The sequence below is a fragment of the Stegodyphus dumicola genome, chromosome 11 (genome assembly GCF_044657685.1).
Source record: "Stegodyphus dumicola isolate Sdum_Otavi_A_Nest chromosome 11, ASM4465768v1".
Lineage (NCBI taxonomy): Eukaryota > Metazoa > Arthropoda > Arachnida > Araneae > Eresidae > Stegodyphus > Stegodyphus dumicola.
Window position 1 is genome coordinate 51,140,420 of NC_140778.1, and position 18,092 is coordinate 51,158,511.

Here is an 18,092-nt window from a genome sequence, read left to right on the forward strand (position 1 = left end):
AATCTGGCGCCCACAAAGAAAAGAGTGGGAGAAACAAGTTCAGCGCATTGGATTGGCTGGTTAAGCGGCGAGTTGGGAGAAACCGCAGGTTACTGGATTCGAAGTAGTTGGTAGTTGGCGGTAAAACACGATGCAATTGGCGAAAAATTCTAAAATTTCGACAAAAATCACTAAAAACACTTGAAAAAGGAAAAAAATCGTAAAAAATGGATTACAATCGTAAAGACAAATGCATTTTCTTAAAAATTACGAAAAATTCGTAAAGGTTGGCAGGTATGGATTATGTGTGTGACGAATTAAAAAAAAAAAACACATACTTTCTTTTTCAAATTTTTCTGTAATTGTTTTGCAACTTTCTCATCCCCAAGTACACATATGTCTGGTTTTGCCTAAAAAAACTGGGGAGAATTGGGTTCATGCAGCACTTTGCTATCGAGAAAAAGTATTTCCTCATTGTTCCATTTACAAAATTTTCATTAAAATTCTGTGTTCTTGCAGAAATTTTTATCGCAGGATTGCGGTAAAATTGCTCGCCAATTCCGCATGGCTTAATTTTAAATTGAAGCTTAAGGCAAAAAATATCAGAATTTGTTTATAAAATCTGCTGAACTTTAGATTACAACAAAAAAGAATGAACATAAATGGCAGAAGTGCTTGATTAAAGAATCATTACAAGCATGGTTGCGGGAAGAATCATTACGCACATTGTTTCCAGAGTTTAGCATATACTGAAAATATGGCAACTTGTATTACAGAGGCTGCATAAACGGGGAAATCATCCACTGCTTGGTGCGTTTTTAAGAATTGCAGATACTTGGTATCCATGTACACATTGACCTATTTTCACTTTAAAAAAAATCCCAGAATTGCACAAAAATGGCATTGTGCACTCCCTTGACTTTATCCATGTACACATTGACATATTTTCACTTAAAAAGAAAATTGACAAAAATCCAATGCTTCTTACTTTCGTAACAAGTGCCAAACAAATAAGTTCTGCACTTTATTCGCATAAACACCAAAGTCCTTAATTACTAAATTTTGATTTTGTTCAAAGACACTACTAGCTGCATCAAGATCATAGCCTAAAATTAATGTTTAAAATGTATGACACAGAACACATAACCTTGCAAAAATCTAAATTCTTAGTATCCTCAATATTAAAAAGCAAGTTTTAAAAGTTAATGACGATGAGAGAAACACTTAAATTCTACAACACTAAAGAATATATTTCACATTTTGTACTTTAAAAAATTTAATGAAATGTGGGTTACAGGGCAAAATGTGAATGAAAATTCCATTCAAATGAAAATGCTCAACATTTCAAACAATTCATGACATTACCTGAATGTCAGGCATGCGACATGAATAAAATTTCCCGATCAACAACAGTATATCAGTGTGTCACTTTTCATTTATTCGAATATGTTGATTTAAAATTTTGATTACTAATTAAATACTAAGTATAATAAAATGTTGCTTTAAATCAGGAGCACTTTAAAATGACTTCCGACTTATCTCGCAAATACAAGGTTTTTCTGTTGTGAAAACAAATAAATGATTTATCAAGAATTAAGGTAAAATGACAAGTTAAACACACCTCATACAAAGACATTTCTTCATACCATGGACATGTCCTAAGCGCACATATAAGCAAAGTTTCTTATTAGACTAAAATTTCCACAAAAAAAACATTAGCCTTCTTATTATGCATAGACATGAGTCTTCAATTTTTCTATCACCCAAGTGATTTGTTACACACGTAACTCATTGATTTTTGTTTCCGGTGTGAATAAGCATATGCTTTTTTAAGTTAGATTTTTGAGTAAATGACTTGTTACATACATCACAAACATGAGGTTTCTCTCCGGTGTGAACAAGTATATGCTTTTTTAAATCACTTTTTTGAGCAAATGACTTGTTACATACCTCACACACATGAGGTTTCTCTCCAGTGTGAATACGTATATGGTCCTTTAAATTACGTTTTTGAGTAAATGACTTATTACATATTTCACACACATGAGGTTTCTCTCCTGTGTGATAAAGCATATGTTCTTTTAAATGACACTGTCGAGTAAATGACTTATTACAAACTTCACATACATGAGGTTTCTCTCCTAAGTGAATAAGTATATGGTTCTTTAAACTTCGTCTGTGAGTAAATGACTTATTACATATATCACACACATGAGGTATCTCTCCTGTGTGAAGAACCATATGGTTGTTTAAACCACCTATTCGAGTAAATGACTTATTACATACCTTACACACATGAGGCTTCTTTCCTGTGTGAATAAGTATATGTTCATTTAAATGACCTTTTTGAGTATATGACTTATTACATATCTTGCACACATGAGGTTTCTCTCCTGTGTGATAAAGCGTATGTACATTTAAATGACATTTTCGTGTAAATGACTTATTACATACTTCACATGCATAAGGTTTCTTTCCTGTGTGAATAAATATATGTTCCTTTAAATGACCTTTATGAGTAAACAACTTATTACATACCTTACACACATGAGGTTCCTTTCCTGTGTGAATAAGTATATGTTCCTTTAAATGACCTTTTTGAGTAAATGACTTGTTACAAACCTCACATACATGAGTTTTCTCTCTTCTGTGAGTAAGTATATGGTTGTTTAAACTAAGTTTGTAAACAAATGATTTATTACATATCTCACACACATAAGGTTTCTTCTCTGTGTGAATAAGCATATTCATGTTTAAGGTGTTCTTTCATCCAAATGAATTCTTAGATATCTTGCATATGCACTTTTCTCCTGTATGTACACACAGATGCTTGTTTAAAGAACCATACTCTGTCTGAATGACTTGCTGTATACCTCATAAATGATCATTGTTTCCTGTGTCAATACATATATGATTGTTAAATAACTCTTTAGTTTACTTGACTTGTTACACACTGCATACATGACGTTTCTCTTTTGTTTGAATAAGCATATGCACTTGAAAACTAGAGTTATAGGCAAATGATTTATTACATTATGATTACATCTTATGCTGCATTAAAAAGGAAATGTAGGTTTTATTAAGGTTTTTATGTAAATGACGTTTACCTACCTCACATATGTGAAGTTTTTCTGCTGGGTTTGTAGGCATAAGGTCTTTTAAGAAGTTTCTTACTCCGCATGACAACTATCAATACACATTGTATTCAAATATATTGGAAAAACTGGCAGTGTCTCTTTGGAAATATAATCAAGAATTTATCGCTAATTCATAGCATTCCGGGAGATGTTACAATTTCAGGACTTAAACTGGAATGTTTACATGAAAAGCACATTAGTTGGTGCATGCATATATAAAACACTAATATATTCTGAACAGAAGACAGATTTAGTGTGATATACGCATGGCAAGATCTTTTATGAAAACATGTCATGAAAAATACGTTTATTTGGGACTAATACAATTTCTCACCTTAGCACTCATAAAGCTTAGTTTGTTCATTCATTGCTCGAAATTACATACAAAAGAGATGAAACCATTTCAAAACAACAACAATGTTGCCAGGAAATATTCACGGCTTACAGAAGAAATACTCGTAGCTGCCGTTACGCTATTTTCCGTGTTGTAGAAAATTCTATCGCTTATTTCTATGCAAAGTTATTTGCCATCAGATATTACTTAACATTCATTTCAAGCGGCGATCTACATGCCTGATCACTAGCGTCTCCAAAGAAAGTCTATGTGTGTATGTACAATAACTACATATTCTTTGGCGTCTCCGTTCTGCGGGGTTAACGCTTCACGCATACGTAGTGATATGATTCGCCAGCGTAATAGGCTGGCATCTGTTATACACTATTGGCGATGTATCATAAGATTGTCGATTAATTGTTTCGTTAAATATTTTCATCGCTAGACCCTGACTTACCGGTTTACTTATGTCTTATATTTAGTGTGATTATTATTTATAAATTTGTCACTAAACTAAAATATTTTTGTGAATTTGTATATGCAGACTAAGGGGAAAGTGCAGAATCGCCCACTGCTTGGCGCGTTTTTAGGAATTGCACATACTCGGTATCCATGTACACATCGACCTATTTTCACTTAAAAAAAACATCCCAAAATTGCACAAAAATGGCATTGCGCACTCCCTTGACTTTATCCATGAACACATTGACCTATTTCCACTTAAAAAGTCAAAGAAAATTGACACAAATCCAATTCTTCTTACTCTTGTAAAAAGCGTCAAACAAATAAGTGAACGATTTCTGCACTTTAGCCCAGACTAAAAAGTTCTTCATAAAAAACACCCATTTTCTTTCACTACTTCCAGATGTTGACAGAATACTTGAAATTTTATTTCACAAGAACATTTTGAAGGGATGATAAAAATTGTATTGAAATGTTCTATTTATGGTTTGTACAGGAGCAACTAGCATTATTTAACAAAGCTATGTTGATTATGGAAAGTACAAAAGAAACTGATATTGTCAATGAAATTGGAAAAAATTGTGAAGAAAAATGGATGCAAAATTTCAGTCATTTCAAAGAAAACACATTTCATTGCACAGTGCCATTTAAATGATAGAATACATTTTAAAGCATGCGAGACACACTGGCAGTAATCAAAAGAATATTACCAATTGTGAACATCATAAAAAAATTGTTTGAAGAAAGAGGTAAACTGGCTGAATCAACAGTAAAAGCTTAACTAATCTACAGAATTAATAGCCAACTAAATTGCAGTGAATTTTTTCGATACTATTAAAAATAACAAAGTTCAGACTAGTGATAAAAACTCTAGACACTAATGCTAAATACTAATGAATAATATATTGAGTTACTAAAAATTTATTTTAACTCATTGTTATTTTTTGTTAATAACTTCTTTATTTAGGCTTTTCAATCCTTCTTTATTTACCTTTTTTTCTTAGCCTTTTTTTTTTCAGGTTTAATTTTCTGTGCGAGTATTTTCTGGTTTGAGCAAAAAATATTATGGTAAGCCTAGTCATTACAGGATCGATGAAGAATAAAGTGTATGTGTTTTAATCAAGAAGAAGTGGCGTAGCAAGGGGTGTATGATGCCCCGGGCGCTACTCACAGACGGGTGCCAAATGGTCTCCAGACAAGAATTTCCGGAAAATTTCAGTTTTTATTTTGATCGATTTTTGGAAAATATATTTAAAATAAATAATTATTGTAATATAATTATTTATTTCCTTGGTTTGGCTGACAAAATGTGTAATAAAATGTTTGCTGTACATCAACCAAATATCTTCGCATACAAAACGTTCTTTCTGACCACTTTATTTCTCTAAAACAGAGATATATTTTTAGTTTTTTTTAAATGAAATGCGCATGTAGCTCCCGCTTTTTATTTTAAAATGATAACATGACCTTGTTCCGAATTTCTCAAACATATCCAGTTTCCAAAATCGATTCCATAGTCTGGAAATGACATTTTTGGAAACTCCTAACACTTCTGCTACAATGGATTTCGTTTGACTCTCCTGTAAACGACTGATGGCCTTCCTGACTTCAGTCAAGTCATCTTGCTGATTCATTGTTCAAAATTCAAAACCTGATTCCTGATTCAACCAAGTCATCTTGCTGAGACATCTTATATTCACTGCTACAATGCATTCAACGCGTGTCAACTGTTTTTAATCTCCTACTACAAAGGAATGCTGCAGATCGCTCCTTACTCCTTATCTAATACGCATAGTTTTCGACGTAACACACTAAATTTGCATATTTTGTAAAGGTTATAATTTTCCTTTATAATCTCTTCTATTTCTTTTTGTTAAAATGGTTGTCGATTATATGGTTATATCATACCGAACTCACAATATCCCCTAATTCTTTTGAGCAGTGAAAGTGATTGCAAGATATTACTCCGCAGTAGAAAAGAAATTGAACCTAAAACTCCATTACAGATCTATAGAGAAAATGTTTTTCCAAACCTAAGACTCGCACTTCAAATACTCCATATTATTTCATTATCAAATGTGTACGTTTGTTCAGCAAATTAAAATAAATTTCGACTATTTACAATCAACGGTGGTACAAGATCCCCTAAGTCATCTAGCATTTTTAAATGTGGAAAGAGAAAAATTTGAAATGATCAACTTTGATGAAGTAATTGATAAATTTCCTTCATCTAAGGCAAGAAAAATGTATACATAGTAATTAATCGTATTAATGTAATATATATTATAAAATTATTAATAAATATACATACTTATCTGTAATATATTGTTACGAAATGTCCAGGTGAGGTAAGAGAGCTTCCCCGCAAAGCAAGTTTAGGGTTGCCATAAAATGGCAAGGGACGGCAAAGTTGCCTCATTTGGCGAGAAATCATCCGTGATGGAGAACCTTCTGGAATGAATTCTTACCGGTTTAGCCCAAGTGAGTGAGTGAGTGAGAGATTATGGCGCAAAACCAAAGATGATTATAGTGCGCCAAACACGTGATGGGGTGAATACAATTGATGAAATTAAAATACAATAAATAAAAACAAGTAGACAAATGTATCAAATCCAGAGGATGAAGTCATATAAGAACAAGTTAAAACCACACATTTAAAATTCAAGATACAATCTTTAAAACAAATTACATTAGGTGATAAAAGCCAGTTTCTTTCAAATAATAAAATAAATTACAATTGACCTCTCTTCCGATTAAACGGTCGAGAGGTAAGTCACAACTATTAAAATATTTCTGGCGAAGACTATTAAAACATGGACACTCAATTAAAATATGACGAACAGATAAACAAACATTACAATTAAAACACACAGGCTCATTTTCAGCTTTGAGAAGATAGTTATGTGTCACTCTGGTGTGTCCAATTCTGAGGCGAGTCAAAAGAACGTCCTCCTTACGATTTCCAGCAAAATCCCAATGCTCAATTCTAGGCTTGACGTTTCTCAACTTGTTGTGATGCTGAACATCCCAAATTTTCTGCCATTTCTTTCGGACTTTTCCCTTGATGACACAGCAGATGTCTCTAAAAGGGATAAGATGACTGGATGGTTCAATAGTAGATTTGGCTGCGATGTCTGCAGGCTCATTTCCCTTTATTACAGCATGTCCAGGAACCCAGCAGTACAGGATTTCATATCCTCGAATCGTTAATTTTATATGAATTTTGAGACCATCCACTACCACAGGATTCTGAGTGTTGGGAAAAGCTTCCAAGGATTTAAGAGCACTATACGAGTCTGTATAAACTATGAACTTTCTGTGGCAGAGCTTTGATATGTACAAAAGACCATAATATATTGCAGTTAGTTCAGATGTTATGACTGAGCAAGCATGGTGCAGGCATCTGCCCTCAATGTAATCTTCAAATACAAAAGCAATCCCGACATGATCATTTGACTTTGATCCATATGTGTATATCGGATAATAACTGCTATATTTCTGCCTGTGCTCAGAAAAAGAGTTGTCTGTAAATGATCTCGTTAGTGCTCGCCTTTACGTGATGTTTGAAAACATCAAGAAGCTGAATCTGTGAATTTTCCCAAGGTGGGATTTCAAAGTTCTGTACTGCTTGGGGGCGCATATCAGAAAGGGAATGTTCCTCAATGACAGGGCGAACTCTTAAAGGAAAAGTACCAACACAGGATGGACGTAATAATGTGTTACACTCATTAACAAGTAAGCACAGCTTATTGGGATGTTCAGGGGTGGATAGAATATTAAAATATAGCAAAAGGGACAATTGCTCACGCCTCAGATAAAGTGATGGTTCGTTACAGTCAACGTACAGGCTCTGGACAGGAGAGGTTCTGAAAGCTCCTGAAAAAATCCGCAGAGCTTGATGGTGAACAGGATCCAGTTTTAACAATACTGATGGCCGAGCGGATCCATAAACAACTGAGCCATAGTCCAGTTTACAAGCGCTCTGTAAATGCGAAGCATGGAGCACGCTCTGCACCCCAGGAGGTGTTCGCCAACACTTTTAAAATATTTAGTGTTTTGAGACACCTCCTTCTCAGGTTTAAAACATGAGAAAGGAAGGTCAATTTTCCGTCGAACGTCACTCCTAAAAATTTTACTTCGGGGGTAACTGGAATAATTGTACTATTCAGATATAACTAAGGCTCAGGATGGAGCCCTCGCTTCCTACAAATGTGAACACACACAGTTTTCTGTTTGGAAAAAGTAAATCCCTGTTTGTTTGACCATTTTTGGATCTTATTCAGAGCTATCTGCAATTGCCCCTCGACAGCTAATCTGCAGATCATCAACATATAGAGATCCCAAGACGGTGGAAGGAAGTTCATTTCGTACTGAGTTTATTTTTAAACTAAACAGGGTTACACTAAGCACACAGCCTTGAGGCACACCCTCTTCCTGTTGAAAAACATCCGAAAAAACAGAGCCAATTCTTACTTGAATAGTTCTAGTGTTCAAGAAATTCTGAATGAAAATTGGTAGGTTGCCGCGCAAGCCACTCTCATGAAGATCGCGAAGTATACCGTATCTCCATGCCTCATCATAAGCTTTCTCAATGTCGAAGAATACTGAGACAAGGTGGCTTCTTTTTACAAATGCTTTTCGAATGGATGTCTCTAAAAGGAGCATGTTATCTACTGTTGTTCTCCCCTTTCGAAAACCGCTTTGATAAGGCGAAATAATATTATTCTTTTCCAATAAGTAGACTAGGCGGCTGTTTACCATCTTTTCAAACAGTTTGCAAACACAACTGGTAAGGGCAATTGGCCGATAGTTGGAGGGATTTCTTGGATCTTTCCCTGGCTTAGCAATAGGAATTACAATAGCTCTCCTCCATGCACTGGGGAAAATATGCTCCTTCCACACTCTATTATAAAGAGTGAGAAGGGCATTCAGTGACTTACAGATATTTTAGCATTTCGTAATTTATGCCATCAAAACTCGGAGAAGACCTATGTGTCTGCAAAAAAGCTCTCTTTAATTCCAGCATAGTAAATGGTCTATTGTAAGGCTCAGATTTGGTAGAGTTGAATGCGATGGGATTTATTTCAGAGTGCTGCTATATAGCGAGAAATGCAGGTGAATAGTTTCTGCTGGAAGAAACGGCAGCAAATGTCTCACCTATAGTATTTGCAATTTCTTCTATGGAGCTAATCACTCGGCCATCTTTTTCCAAAAAGGAAAGTGAGTTGTCTTTATATATACCGCATGCTTTTCGAACTCTTTCCCAAACCCCCTTACTAGGCGTAGAGGATGTTATTGAGGACACATAGGAAATCCAAGAAATCCTTTGGCTCTGCCTTCTTACTTTTCGTGCATTTGCTTTGGCTCTTTTAAAGGCTATGAGGTTTCGCAGAATAGGATATCTACGAAAAATAACCCATGCTTTTTTATGTTTTTACAGTGCTTCATGACAGTCGCGATTCCACCACGGTTTCGAATATTTTAGTATTTTTCCTGATGTTCTCGGAATCGAAATCATAGCTGCCTGAATAATAGTATTAGTAACAGCTTCAACAGCATCATCGATGTGCACATCTTCTAACATTTCCTCTGTCAGCTCTGCAACGGAAGAGAAGAGTTCCCAGTCTGCCCTGTCCAGGATAAACCGAGGGACTCTCGACACGGGGTTTGCTCCTCTTCGTTCAAGAGACACAAAAATGGGATAATGATCGCTGTTGTACAGGTCATTTCCGACACTAAAAGTGCAAAATGGCAACAGAGATGGTGAACAGATGGCAAGGTCGAGAGCGTGGAATGTCCTTGAAGGCTCATGGAAGTACGTATCCGCCCATTATTTAGGAGACAAAGGCTATGATCTTCGATCATCTGCTCAATTCGTCTTCCTCGGCAATTTGTATCTTTACTACCCCAGAGTGGACTATGGCCGTTTAAATCTCCTATTATGATGAAAGGCTCAAGCAGCTGCTCTATTAGATTATTTAAATCTTGCTGATAAATGTGCTCATTTGGAGGCAAATACAAAGAAAAAAATGAAATAACAATCAAAATTTATTTGAGTAGCGACAACTTGGAGGGATGTCGTCAAAGAAAGTACATTTGAGGGATAATCCAGTGAGGAGAGGAGACCTACACCTCCACTGGCACGCTCACCTGCAACGTTATCCTCCCTGACGAAAGAAAACCTCCGAAGTTTTGCATGCTGTTCTGGTTTCAGGTTTGTTTCCTGTATAGCTAAGCACACAGGATGATACGCATTTATTATAGATTTGATGTCAAGCAAATTTCGGTGGAAACCGCGACAGTTCCATGACATGAGGGTGGCCATTATGAATGGTTTTTGTTTTTTCTGTGCTGTTCTTTTGTTTTTCGTGGAAGTAGATGCCTGGGAACTTCCAGACCCTCTTCTACTTCCATAAAGTCTGAATCCGCAGATTCAGAAATCATCTCATCAAAAGAGCTATTGCTGTGACTTCTATTTTTATTGGATATTTTATGTGTAGTAGTTTTGGGCTTACTTTGAATAACTGTTTCTTTTTATGTACTATATGGGTTGCATTTTCGTTTTTCTTGTTGGATGTAGACGGTTGGGTTTTATTTGGTAGGGTCTGTGTGCCTATTGATGTTTGGGTGGCGACTGTACGAGATGATTTAACAGCAGTGGCGTATGATGCATTTGGTCGAATCTGTGTGCTCTGGACTAATCTTCTGGCTTCGGCGTAAGAGATGTTCCTAGTAACTTTTGTAGTCTGGATTTCTTTTCCCGATTTCCATTTTGGGCACAAGCGAGAAAATGCTGGGTGGTCTCCCTTGCAGTTTATACACAAAGGCGCAGCGGTACAATTATCAAAATCGTGGCCAATCTGTGAGCATCGGGCGCATGTGAGGCTGCCACGACAAGACGTCTTAGAATGGCCGAAACGCTGGCATTGGAAACATCGCATAGGATTTGAAATATAAGGTCTTACAGGAATATTTAGATATCCGGCCTTAATATTCTTAGGCAGATCAGGCGTGTTGAAGGTAAGGATCACGTGTTTCGTGTCTATCAACTTACCTTCTTTACGCATCTTGATCCGCCTTACACCGCAGACATTTTGTTCGGATAGCTCAGAAGCGATCTCTTCTTCAGAAACATACAGAAGGTCGAGTTCTGAGATTACACTACGACAATAGTTCAGTGAGTTATGTGGTGTTACAGTGACATTCGCTTGCCCAAGTTTAGTTATCTGAAGTAAAGAAGCAGACTGGGTGGCTGAGGTAGTATCAATAAGCAAGTCTCCGGAGCGGAGACGCTTTATATTTCTCGGCTCACCAATACAATACTGGATATATTTGTTTATTACGAAAGGAGACATCTTATGCATTTCGCCAGAAGGACTAGAGATGACTAGGAAACGGGGACAATTGTTATGATTTTTTTCATTTGTATCTGTACGTATTTTTTTGCAGTAGACTTTTCAGAACTAGGTTGAGTGACTGGTTTAGCAGTAGACGTTTCAGAACTAGGTTGAGTGACTGGTTTAGCAGTAGATGTTTCAGAACTAGGTTGAGTGACTGGTTTAGCAGTAGAAGTTTCAGAACTCGGTTGAGTGACTGGAGTGACCTCGAAATCTTTAATTAAGTAGATATGAGAAGCCATAGTGAAAGAATAAAGATTCGGGTCCGACGGCCCCTCCCACCACGGAGCCCAACAAGGGAACACATATTCCTGTGTTAGGGCTAGCCGGACCTATACGCAAACTGAAGCCCCACAGTCGGCTTTCCCGAAAGCAGGTACTCCCGAGAGCTTGACCCCAAGCCACTGACACAAGGACTAGTGACCAGCCGATTGACACCCGTGAGGACGACTAAGGTGCCTCCCGTTTAGCTGAAGCAGAGGCCAAAGCAGTGTGTTGGGGACAGTACCTCGCCCCTCAACTACCAGGACCCTCCTTTCCAGCAACACGGGTCTCCACGCACGGCAAACACGTGGGCAGTTTTCTCGCCACTCGAAAACTGGAAACAAGGTCTGGTCCAGTCTCTCGTGACGAGCCCCAAACTCCGTAGAGAGAAACCACAAGGGAGAAGGGAAGGGAAAAAGTTCCAGCCAAGAGGAGATGCGACGGAAAAGAGGATAGATCACTGGGGTTCCAGGATCGTGACACCCGTCTCATCAAAAAGATGATCCCCTGAAGGGCTAGGGTACCTCGGGATTGCCACACCCGTACTCACAAAAGTTAGCCCCCTGAGGGGCTTTTTTAAAAACAATTATATAAATATGTCAAATAAATAGTACCTTTTAAACAGATAATAAATAGTACCTTTAATTCCAGATCATCGTATGTTTGATTTTTCAGCCGACACAGATACATTTTCGAATTCAGTGCTAGTGTAGTTAGGTAGTGACTATTCTTAACATGCTTTAGAGTATTTTTATGGCAGATTCAGCATTTTATTACTATTTGCATTATTTTCTTATTTCAAATATATTCTATACATTATATTACTGTAAGTGTTTTTTTCTGGGGGGGGGCGCAAAAAAGATATTTTGCCCCAGGCGCCAGTTATCCTCGCTACGCCACTGTATCATCCTAAAAGATGGTCTAAAGATAAATTGGTTTTATTTAACTTACAATGAATGAAAATCATAAAAACTATTATACATGCAATTGTCTCTTACTTATCGCTTGATAAATCAGACAAAATTGCCTACATAATAGAAGCACTTCGAAAGAGATAACAGTTCTTAAGGGTTTTATGCACTGCAGAAAAAAAGAGCCAAAATAACATCTAATTATTCATAAGTATAAAAAGGAACTAAACAATAAAAGCACCTTTACCTATTTTCTAGAAGGGCATTAAATCTAAAATATTAATTTAAGGCTAATCTTTGGAATATGGTAACTGGCAGTTTGGCGACATTTTGGTAGGCGATAAAGGTTACTACCTAGGACTTTGGCAATAATGTGAGAAGTACCCAGTTCCAATTACGCATTATTTTGTGTGAGAGAAATGAGAGATCATGAGATATGTCATGTGACATTTATGGACGAATCACAGTTCTTTAATCGGAAAAGCGGGGAAATTTGGAAAAATATCTGCAGTACTTTATAGCATTTTGTATTTAGCTTCATTGTGTGTTGTGTGAAAGAGTGTTGCTTAATTTTTGGATCCCATGGCCCTATCTAAAGTGAATTTGAAATTTTTATTGCGTTTATCTGATAATCCAAAAGAATTGCTTGAATGGTGTATGAGTGTAGGATTAATTGCGGATAAGTAGATATATTTTCAATTGTATAATTTATGCATGCCATCTTACCAGATTTAAATTGATGATCTATAATCTGGAATTGCCAAAGTCCTGACGAGACCGAATTAGACTTTTGACTGTACTACTTTCTTCACCATTCATTTGAGTTTTATAATATTTTATTAATTTATTCTTCATTTCTTTTATCATTTAAATTTTGCATTACCTAAATCATTATTTCTTAAAGATTTACTTTCAATTTTTTGTTTTATTTAATTTTTATATTTTAATTATTATTTACCTATTTAGTATTAATTTAGAAACACATATCGCTCTGCATTGCATTGTTCTGTTTCACGAGGAATTGGTGTATATACCTGGGCTAAAGGCCCTATTCGTATCGAACAAAATTAAAAAATAACTAATTATGTGAGTATTAACACTAAGAAAATTTCTAAATAATAATATGTATTATATCTTCTTTATCCTTAATTTCAACAATGCATATTCAAAAAATTCTTCTTTATTAATTCTGAAAACTGTTGTAAACTGTTGTAAACATGTCGTAAACTGAGCTTTACAACACTTTTTAACAGGTTGTTTTCCAGTATGAACAATTCTTGCCTTAATAGTTTTCTAAATATATTCATCAACAGAATTTCAACTTATGTTTAAAAATTATGTTAAGGTTTATTATATATTTAAATAATACTAATAATCATTATAAATTTAGATATAACAACAACTAGATTTGTTCACAATAACATTCACAGGAGTTTATGAATGAATAAATTCTTCATTTCCAAATACATTTATAAATAATTTAATAAATAATTATCTATTCTGTTAAAGGCAAATACATGCTTTTTACAAGGATATGTATATTCATATATTTAATATTTTTCATTTTCAGAATCTGCAAATCCTTAATTTCTGTGTGTTCACTATATTTTTCAAGTAAAACAAGTCTTGTAAAATAGTTGTCATCATATGACATACTTTCTCTATGGAGATAACCCACTTTCTTACTTGGCTTTAAAATTTTTAGATCAAATGCTATAAAATTATATTTCTGTCCAACAAAATTACCCTCTTTCTATCTGTGTTTCCTTCGACTCTTTAATCTATAACAATATACTCTTTAATCACAGCAATTATGATTTCTCAACATACAATTTATACAAGTTAATGGGACGACATCGTTTTAGCAAAGCATAGAAGATAAGTTAGCAAAGATAGAAGCTAGGGAGAGGAATGCAGTGGAAGATATAATGACGTAATTAATCGAAAGGGGTATTTATACAAGTTTGATGTACAAGTACCGCTAATCTATGATTAGTTAGTTTTATTTGCCCTTCTTAACCAGCATTACATAACACAGAAAATCTCGAATTTCGGAGAACACATGAATGTAGGGAGAGAACACCAAATCTGAAAATGTTAATTGGGGTCACCAATTACTTGTTTAATGTATAAATCTTGTTTGTATTTTTTCATTTTTATATCTAAAGCCTCTTGGTTCTTTATTTTCATTCGCTTTGTTTTAGCCTTTTCAATATTATCCAAATATTTCTCAAAATCTAATTCATCAGTGGAAGATGATAGAGATTCAGTTGCAATATCTGCAGTTTGACTGTCCTGATTTGAATACTTCAGTTGTTCTGAGAATAATTTCATTCTTAACGAAAGTTCATAGATGGCTTTCTTTGCCTTTTTAATTTGTTTGTCATCCAACAAGATTCGGCGTTTTGGATCTACATATATTGAAGCCAGAGCATTCTTATTGGCTAGCAAAGTAGTTTCTCTTTTCTTCATTTAAGAAATGATTTCTTCTGCAATAAACCCTTCATTTCAGAAAGAACAAATATCACATTCTTCCAGTCTTGCCTCTTGTTAATTCTTCAGATTGTAGCTTTTTGGTAGTTATATACAGTGTTGAAAGAAGGATTTTCAGTTCTGCAAGACATTCCAGTCTTTCTGTTAGTGAAATATTAGGGTTATTTACATCTTCTGGAAATGTTCTTAATCCTAACTACCACTATATCATCAAATATGTACTTCTCCATTGTGTTGTTTATTTTCCTGCTTGCTTCCTAAGAATGGCATCAATTTTGAGAGTTCTTGCTGCTTACCTCAATTCACCAATGAGATTAGTAACTAAATGAATCAGTTTAATCAATAATGGCAAATATTACATTCCTCTTGTTCCCTTATATTTATTTACTAATATGTCAATAAAATAGAAAATAAGTATTTATTAATCTATATAGTTCATAAATAAAAATATTAATTCAGTTTGATATTAATTTTTTTTTCATTTCAAAGTGAAACTGTTCAACAAAAACTGGAGTCGGAGTCGACGTGTTTTTCAGTAACTTCAACTCCGACCCCTTTTACCTAAAAATCTACCCGACTCCGACTCCAAAGCCCCGATTTTAAGATCTGTGTTCTACTACATATTTGTATATGAATAAATGTGCATTGTATGTGTTTGTAGACACACATATATGCATTATTTTGAGTATTAAAGGCAGGGATACTTCTGCAAAAAAGCTAATTGACAGGAAAACATTATTTGCATATCTATGATTACTAAACTCTCTGATTACTTATGAAATACAAACGACAAGATATTTAAACAAATTTTGGTACTTCCATATTAACTAAAGCATCTTGGTGGATTTTTTTAAATGGCTAAACAGGTAAAACTCACTCATTGGCTGGAAGTTTGTGGTTTTCATGCATTATTTTTAGAAAGATTCCCAAACTAACAATATTTCTCGTAACTTCGTATGAAACACATGAAAAAGAATATACTTCAGCAAATGAAAACGTAAATTTTAAGTATTAAATATGGATGACATGACACATTAAGAGAAAGAAACATTTACATTTGTCTCCAAATCCATCTGGAAAATTTTTTCTGCTGTTATTCTCCCTAAGCACACAGCAATCTGTTTTACATTAGAAAGAAATAGATTCAGCAGAGTGCTATACTGAATATCTACCAAACTCATTTCGTCATTGTCTCTTTAGAGGGTTTTTGAAAAAATTCTATATTATTATACCTATGATTGATGTACTAAGTATTAAAACAAATTAGTCAAAAGTCGTTAATTCGGACACCCATAATCCGGAATGATCTATAATCTGGAACTCAAAGCTAAAAATTTTCTGCGTATTTTCAGCTCTTACGCGTGTGCGTAAGACCTTTACGACTGCGCATATGCTTGTGCGAAAGTGCAGAATACGTTTTCGCGTGCGCGTTTAATGTATAATGGACGGTATAAGCTAAAATTATCTAATTATCTATTTCAGTTAACATAGACTCCAACTACTACGGATTCTCCGTAGTTTCTACGGAAATTCATGAAAAACTACGAGCTACGAAAAGTATGGAAAAAACTACGGATTTTACAGAAACAAGAGCAGGAGAACCAGTACGCAAAACGGAACCAACTAATTCATCCGATGATTGGCTGAATACTCGTGTTATCATATATCACGTGTTGAGTGCGTTCCTAGTTTTGAAAAATTAGCCAATCGTAGATCAGTAACTCCAACCGTTAACGACTTATCAATAGTTTCATCCAATTGTCTGTCTCCCAGGTTCCTCGCTGATGCGTGTTTAGGCTGCATTCGGCTGCATTGTGTAGTTTACGGCGAGAACTTAGCGTGTGTCTTGTGAACTGTGAATCAGGTGAAAGATTTTTAATCATAATGCTGCCTCGAACGAAGAAGCCAAAATTATCAAAGCAGAAGTTTAAAGATTCATATTCTTCAGAATTTCCATGCATTAAAGCGTCCGAAATTTCTGTGAATCACGCACACTGCAGTGTGTGCAACAAAGACTTCTCAGTTGCTCATGGCGGAAAAGATGACTGTAAACGGCATGTGTTTTCTCAAAAGCATATAGAACTTGGCACCGTAAAATCTAAAGAAATAACAAATTTCTTAATAAAAGATGATGAAACAGATCCTATAAAAGCCGAATGCTATTTTGTTCGTTTTTTAAGTGAACATAATCTACCGCTTTCTGTTTCGGATCATTCCAAAGAGCTTTTCAAAGCAATGTTTCCGGATTCTGCCATAGCAAAAAAATTTAGCTGCGGTCATACCAAAACTGCTGCTATTGTGAAAACGCTTGCAGAAAATACTGTTGCTGATATTATAAAATCAGTGTACAGTACATCATTTTCTCTAAGTACTGATGGAAGTAATGATAACAATGATAACAAACTGTACCCATTGGTTATAACATACTACAGTAAAGAAAAGGGAGGGATAATTACTTCATTGATTTCTATTTTAGAATGCACGAATAATACAGGAGAAGGTATTTTTAATTGTATAAATGAAAACTTTAAAAACAAAGGTTTAGAATGGAAAAATTGCTTATCATTTTCTTCAGATAATGCTAGTAATATGATTGGAAAGTTTAAAGGTGTAGCATCATTTATCAAAATGCATCAACCAAGTATAATCACCCGAGGTTGTCCGTGCCACCTCTTGCATATAGCTGCAAAAAAAGCTACTGAAAAATTAATTGGCTCAGAAATTGAAATGTTGATAATAGATATATATTTTTACTTGGAGAAAAGTTCGAAACAGAAGCATAGCTTCAAAGTTGCTCAACAAATTTTGGGACAGAATGCAAAATCTTATAAAATTTTGAAATATTGCAGTACGAGATGGTTGTCTCTTTTAGAATCTATAACAAGGATTTTGGAACAGTGGGATGCTGTGATAATTTTTTTTGGAGATAAACCAGATAACAGTGAGAATGAAGGAAAGAGATTGCAAAACATTAAAAAAATTTTACAGTCACCGACCACCAAATTGTACTTGTTATTTTTGAAAAATACTTTGCCTTTGTTTATAACAGTAAATATTAATTTGCAACAACAAGCTCCTTATATACATAAATTGAGAAGAGAACTTTTTGAACTTT